Raw genomic sequence first — 7673 nt, 5'->3', positions numbered from 1 at the left:
CTCTCTCTCTCTGTGTGTGTGTGTGTGTGTGTGTGTCTGCATCATCTCTTCTCTTTGTGTGTGCATGGGTGCATGTATGTATGTGTATGTCTGTTCTCTGTGTCTCTCTTATCTTTGTGTGTGCATGTGTGTATACATGTGTGCATATGTGGTGAATTTGTACGTGTGCATGTGTGTGTGCATAGTGTGTGTGTGTGTGTGTGTGTGTGTGCGTTTTGTGTAAATGTGTGGAAATAGGAGGACAAATTTGGGCAGTCAGTCAGTTCTCTCTTTCCAGTTTTACATTGGTTTTGGGATGGAACTCAAGTCTTCAGGCTGGTATACTGAGCAGTTTTTCCCATTAAACATTTGTTGGCCTTGGTTGGACTTTTCTTTTTTTCTTTTCCTCTGTCCTGTCTTCTGTGCTGTTTTCATTCTCAGTAAACAATCAAACAAAACACATGTATACATGCATTGTAACCTTTGCTGTAAATCTTGTGATTTCATGAGGTAATTGTATTGAGCAAAGATGAAATACAAGATTTTTCTTTTTATTAATGAGCCGACGTCATAACTTGGACTGTAAAGTAAAATGTCAGCTTGCTGGTCAGAATGAAATTTCATGACACAGGTGTTCCTCTGTCGGCATCTTCTCAGCTAAATCTAGAACGTTCCCAAGTCTTCTAAGATGAGGAAAGTAGGACCATAATGAATAACATATAATTCAGCGGATGGTGAAAACAGAATCCTAACAGCTGATAGAATTAGGCTGTGGGACAATTGGTTTTCAAGAGATGTTTGGGCTTTATTTGCAACTAATTAGTACAAAATCTTTTGTACTATTTTTGTTATATGTGTGACTCATTTTTCAGAGGCAGAAAGTTTTTATCGCTTAATATTCACAATAAGGCTGCTACAATATAAAAATATTGCCTCTAGAGAGCAGCAGGGAAATGAAACCACAAATTGGCACAATGCAGGTTGCTGGGCAGTCGATACCCTTCAGTATTAAGGATTCTGTAAGTGTGGAGGCTTGTACCTTGAACTGCAAGTAATGATGGTCATTCCTGGGAGCAAATAGGTCAGGACTGCAGGATGCATCTTCTGAGACTAGCAACACCTTCATTCCAGAAACGTAATACTCCAGGTCTCCAGTTCTGCCTTTGGGTCCTGACACCGATCCTCAAAGTTTTTTCAATAATATTAACCTTTCCTTTTCTCATTTCTTCTGTTTCCTAGCTCTCCCTGTAATTTGGTGTCTTTCTAGGGCATCAGTGGGCTACTCTGGCATGAAATCAAACAGACTTAATTAGATTTGATTACTTTTAAATAAATCTTGAAGGATTTGGAAAGGCACTTGGTAGAAGAAGCATGTGCTATCTTTAGAATCAAATTTATAGAATAGTGTATCCCCTCACTTTTTTTTGAAAGTAGTGGGCCCTTCAAGATGACTCAACAGGGAAAGATATTCATCATCTTCCAAGGCTGAGGACTTGAGTTCACACCCTGGGAAGCACAGGGTGGGAAAAGGGAAGCAATTTCTATAAGTGGTCCTCTGAGCCCCACAGCCTCACTGGGATACACATGGTCCCACCACCATACTTAATGAGTGAATAAATGCATTTTAAAAAGATGTGTTATCTCTCTTCTCAGATGTATTAGAGACTCCCTTCCTTGGACATTTGTTTCATACGTCTACTTTATCTTAGATTCCTTCCGTTTCACGCCAAAACAGAACATTCTAAGAATGCTGAGGAGAGCTTGTGGCAAACCCAGACAGACTCTAGAAATTGTATCCAATTACAAAAAAATGTGACTGTTTCACGCTTATTAATTTGTGAACTCTGAGCATATGTCATTTATTCAGCTTTGAGGAAGAACCTCAGACAGTTCACAACTGAACCGAGAAACATAATAAGCATGTAAATGTCTCAACTCCTGGAAATCTTCACCTGGGCTTGTGAAGTTAGTTTTTAAAAAAATTTGGTCAGGCACAGACTGCAAACTCGGGTCTGAATTTTCTAATTTTAAAGACAGAAATAAACCACATTATCTTCAAAAACAAATTTCTCTGCATAAGCTTTGGTAATGAAAATCAAAATTATCTTTTCCCATGAAACATGTTAGACTATCCAAACAGGGTGTCTCATTCATCAGTATGGCTTCTTCACTGTTTATTTCATTTCTGTCATGCTGATGGTCCTGATGAAGTGTAAGCCAGAGAGTCAATTTGCATTCTGTGGAGTAACAATTTAACATAGAAACACACATTTTAGTTAAATATTCTTTAGCCTGGCAGGCAAGAAAAAGAAGTGAATCTGCCCAGGAATGTTCACTGAAGAGACCACAGATTTCTAAATTTCAATATATCTTCTTGTCACCTCAACTCAGCTAGCTCAAATATTCCAGCCTTGAAAGAAATTAGATCTACAGGGAAATCAAGCCTCCTAGACCTCACTGAGATGAAATATTCAATACACTGCTTTTCCCCCAACCCCTTAATATTTCCGTGAGAATCAGAAGATATAGTATTAAAATCACTGCAGAGTTTTGAATTCTTAGTATTATTTATAGACACCAAAGCAATATAATAAGCTAGAAATTGTAAAGAAAATAGCAACATTGGTTTAATCTAGGTTATTGGAAAAATAAATGTCCATCTTTTACCTAGATGTTCAAGAGTTGTTGAGATATTTGTACCTGGGAGAGAAAACATAAATACTTGAATAGAAAATTTATTGTTAATAGATTTGATTTAGGAAAGGTAGACCAAAAATATGATCACAGCGGGGGCTGCATTATCTTACACTCAGAATGAATGACGTATCAAGTCACTATCAGAATAGCCAACATCCCATCCCTTCCCCTATCTTCTGTTTTAAGTAATTCTTGTTTTAATAATTCACACTCCTCTGCTGTACCTGAATGTTACTGGAACTTTTTGAACCTCTTCAAATTGTATTACTTGTTTTTTTGTTTGTTTGTTTTGTTCTGTATGCCTTAAAGTTTGTATGGCAATATGTCTTACTCAATGTTCAATTTCTGTGAAAAGACACCATGACCCTAGTAACTCTTATAAAGGGAAACCTTTAATTGTGGCTGTTTTTACAGGTTCAGAGGTTCAGTCCATTATTATCACAGCAGAAAGCATTGCAGCATGCAGATAGACATGGTTCTAGAGAAGGAACCAATAGTGCCACACCTGACTTGGAGGCAGAAGGAATATAGAGAGATACTGGATCTACCTTGAGCATTTGAAACCTTAAAGCCCAACTCAGTGACACAATTTTTTCCAACAAAGCCACACCTCTGAGTACAGTGCCACCCCTGGTGACCAAGTATTCAAATCTATGGGTCTAGGGATCATTCCTATTCTAACCACACACAACACAGAACATGGTGTACTGGATATAATCTGTGGTGCAAAGTCCTTTTGTACTACGATCCAAAGGTGTGAGAAGAGAGGGACATTCTACATCCTGTAAATAAATCCCAGCCTTTTGTTGAGTCTATGTTCCTGGCTGGTAATTTTCAGTAGCAGTTCCCAGTTTCTCCCAACCCCTCATCCCCAGTCAGGAAGTTCAAGGCATGAGTATCTCCTTTCCTTCATAGGGTGAGAAAGCCTTAAGTGACAGAGGAAATTTCCTTCCCCCACAGGGATGGATGATTAGAAGTTGAGGTAGATATTTCCTTTCCATTTCTGAAAAGGTTGAATGGAGTTGAAAAGGGGTATTCCTTTTCTTTTTAAGTAGATTCTTGTTTTATTAAACATTTATTTTATTATTATTTTTGAGAAAAAATATATACACATACATATACTGTATTTACATTATTTTCACCTCAATTTCTCCCAACTGCAGCTTCTTCCATATCCTCTTATTCCCCCTCAACCTCATGATCTCTTCTGCTTTATTATTGGTGTATGAATTTGTGTGCTTGAGCATGTATGTGCATGTACGTGTGCATGTGTGAGAGTGTGCATGCACATGGAGAGAGATAAAGAGAGTATAAATAATGATACTGACTCTAGTGTTGCTCATATGATAAGGCTGTCTTCTTGGGATTGAAGAAATATATCAGAGAAAAATTGATCTTCTTTCTCACAGCCATTAGTTGTCCATAGCTCTTTTTCTAGGAGTGGGAAGATTTCTCCCATGTACAATGGGGTACCAACTGGCATTTTCCTTGTTCAGACCTTGTGTAAGTGAAAATACTGATAAAATTTCTTAAATTCAATTCACTCTGTCCTATATAGAATACACTATGTTGTAGCAGATGTCCTTGCCTTTAGCTCTTACAATCTTTACTGCTTCTTTTCAGTGATTTTCCCTCCATCTTTCTTGATCATAGAGGTGGTATTGTAGTTGCATCTATTAGAGTTATATCTATATGTATCTCAACATAACTCAATCAGTTAGTCGTTTTCTTCATTTTGATCAGTTATGGGTCTATGTGATGGTCCCTTTCTACTGTAAGACCTACATTTATCCATGGATATAAGAATAAAATTGTAAATATTTTAGAAATTATGCTGATCTATGGAATAAGGTAATAGTAGATCCACTTTCAGAGTTTATTACCTCAACAGTACGGGTATTTGGCTAGGTGTACAGTAGCAGGAATAGGCTCTGCCCAGTTGAGTCCTCATGGATGGCTGAGTACCCATCCCCAACCCCCAGCATGTCAGCATAAACCAGAATCTCATAGCAAAGGAAAATGTCCTGTTAGTTTTCTTTCCACCCCTATCCTTCAAGAAAGAGGGTTCGTGTGTGTGTGTGTGTGTGTGTGTGTGTGTGTGTGTGTGTGTGTGTTTGTGTGTGTGTGTGTCTTTATATTTTTCTTTATTTTTACTTTTACTATTTATTGTTAAAACATTGTAAAGCTCTTGGAGATAAAACTCAAAAACTGCACAACTGGGTAGCTGAAAATTTTTAATTCTCACTCATTCTCAGAAATTATGAAATGTTTTTCCTGATCCAAAACTAGTTCCTGAAGAGGGTTCTACTAATGGTTTTTTTGTTCTGGGAAGTAGTAATTTTTTAAAAAAATTCTCCTTGTTTCTCTTGCCAATTTACAGGCAGGCAGTTTGCCCTGTGATCTCATTCTTCTGATGAATGCCAGAAGAACTGTTTATTCTTCAGTTTGTTTGGGATTTTACTTCTTAGAATGAATTGGCAGTGTCTAATGCCCTTACCTGCCAACTCTGGAACTTAAATTCACAATAGTTTTTTAATACTTAATGTTTCTGCTTGGACAGCTTCAAGAACATCTGGTATCATTCTAATGCTACTCCAATCGAGACTCCGAGATTTCTAGCATGTTTTAGAAGAACTTTTTATTTAGTTTACATGTGAAGCAAAAAAAAAAAAAAGAAAAAATCCTCATTCTATCTGTTTCCCCAACACTGAGTCACCATAGAGAAATGACTGGTATCACTAGATTACTTTGGTGTGTTGGTAGCTATGATGGTAGTACTCCAATAGAGCAAGACAACGAGGGGCATTTTTCCTGATATCCACATTTAAGACAATCTGTTTTACTCAAATGGAAAGAAGACAGACAATATGCTTCTCAGGCAAGAGATTATCTTATCTCACCTTTATGAAAGTGCAATTGAAACACCTAAGGAGAAGAATTTTCTTCCTGATGATATTCTTATCTTAGATATTCCCAGACCTACAATGGGTACATTGGTCATGAGTTTATGTACTAAGCACAGTTTTTTTTAACAACCATGTATATAGGAGAGGTTTTGACAATACGTATTGCCTATGGATTAAATTAGGTTAGTTTCCAGTTGGAATGAGACAGGTTCCACAATGTACAATAGTATTTAATTTTTAAAGTGTGATGTTAGCAGAAGAATTTACTTCCTGGTTTCCTATTACTTGGGGAGAATTATGAAAGGAAAATTACTTCAAGTTGGAAGAGGGACCTTGCTGATAACAATATAGGACAGAGATCTAAACATAATTGGATCAGACCACACTTGTATTTTGGTATATTTCAAACTTAACACTCTCCATAAAACATAGATCTTCTACGGCTACCACACTCTTACAACGCTTGTATATTTGCCTAGTGTTTCTTTGATTGAATATTTTGTCTATTTCAAGTATAGAGTGACAGTACACAAGTTAGATAATACCCTGACAGCTACATTTTCCATTTGTCTCTTTTACTTTTATTTTGTTTCAAACTCAGGCAGGAAAATGGAATCCAGCTTATATATTGCCCTTTTCAATGTCATTAATATTATTTTAACTGAAAAGTAATACATAATATGGTAGAAGTAAATAATTGTGAGGGCTAGACAAGAAAGAGTTATACTTCTCGCTTTCAGGTTTAATTGGTTTTCCAGAATAAACAACTATTTCTGGAATATTTAAAAAATATTCTATGAATAATCAAGTGTGCACATGTGCAATATTCTATGTAAATTATTTAACACACACATACACACACAGATGGCCAGTGTATATATGTGTGAATGTGTGTGTGTGTGTGTGTGTGTGTGTGTGTGTGTGTGTGTGGTCTATTTCCTTTCTTAATTATATACAAAACAATCATCTTTGACAGTACCAGTATTTTTAACTAATACAAGAGCAATTTGAATTCAAATTATTTCTGTTTTCTTGTTACTAAGATATTGTTTCACTAAATCCATAGCAGTAGATAAGCTACATTAAAAGGTATATGAGATTGCATAGATTATACATCACTGTCAAATTTCTCTCAACTGATAGCATATCTAGTAGCAGCATTCGAGAACGTCAGCTTGTACCTTTATCAATAATACAACATTTCAAAAACTTTGGTTTGTAAATATCACTATTTCAAAAGTATATACTTGAAAATAGAAACAAATGTCACCACAATATATTTTTTATTTTTTGAATAAAAAGCAAATATTCCCATCAAAACATTATTTTCATTAAGACTTAACACTAAAGAATTTGCGTGGGGTTATAAATTTTTGACTGATTCTGTCATTCTTCATAGAAATTGAATATACCTTTGGCTTCTTTTGAAAAGAACACTCTTGGATAAAGCACTTACTCTGATTTCTAGTTTGCACAGTCCAATTTGCAATGAACAAACCTAACAAAGCTAACTATAACAGGTATGTGATTCCATGCTGTCTAATATAAGTGGTCATATTTTGTGGGAAGAAAATGCCAATGAGGCATAGCTAAAGGTCATGTGTTCTAATGAGCCAGTCTCTGGCTCATGGCTCCACTGTTACTTTTTGCTTTGCCTTTTCGTAGGCTATGCTCTGATTAGCACAAAGATCATTTAATACTTGTAGCATTTTAAGTTCAAATGATTCTTTGTCCAATGTATTTCTTTGTCCAGAATGAAAAAGCAATTGGATTTTTGTAAGTTTTTTAAAAGAGACTTACTGTTCAGTGGCTAATGATAGAGTCACATCATGGAAAACTTCATAAAATCCAGTATGGTGATAGAGGCGTAAGAATCAGAAGTCCATAGCCAACCTTAACTGCATCGTGAGTTTAAGGCTCATAGCTCCTCCTCTCATAAAAAGGGGAGGAGGAAAAAGGGAGGAAGAGATAGAGAGACAGAAGGGGGTGGCCAGGAAAAGGCTCAAATCTTATGTGTCTGTGATCCTGACTGTTGGTAACAATGTGTGCTCATCAGTTAAGCAGCCTAAACACAGTTCTTTTTGAGTAATG

Source organism: Rattus norvegicus, chromosome 6, assembly GCF_021556685.1.
Source record: "Rattus norvegicus strain SHRSP/BbbUtx chromosome 6, alternate assembly SHRSP_T2T, whole genome shotgun sequence".
In the NCBI taxonomy this organism is placed as follows: domain Eukaryota; kingdom Metazoa; phylum Chordata; class Mammalia; order Rodentia; family Muridae; genus Rattus; species Rattus norvegicus.
Note: the sequence above shows the minus strand (reverse complement) of the source record.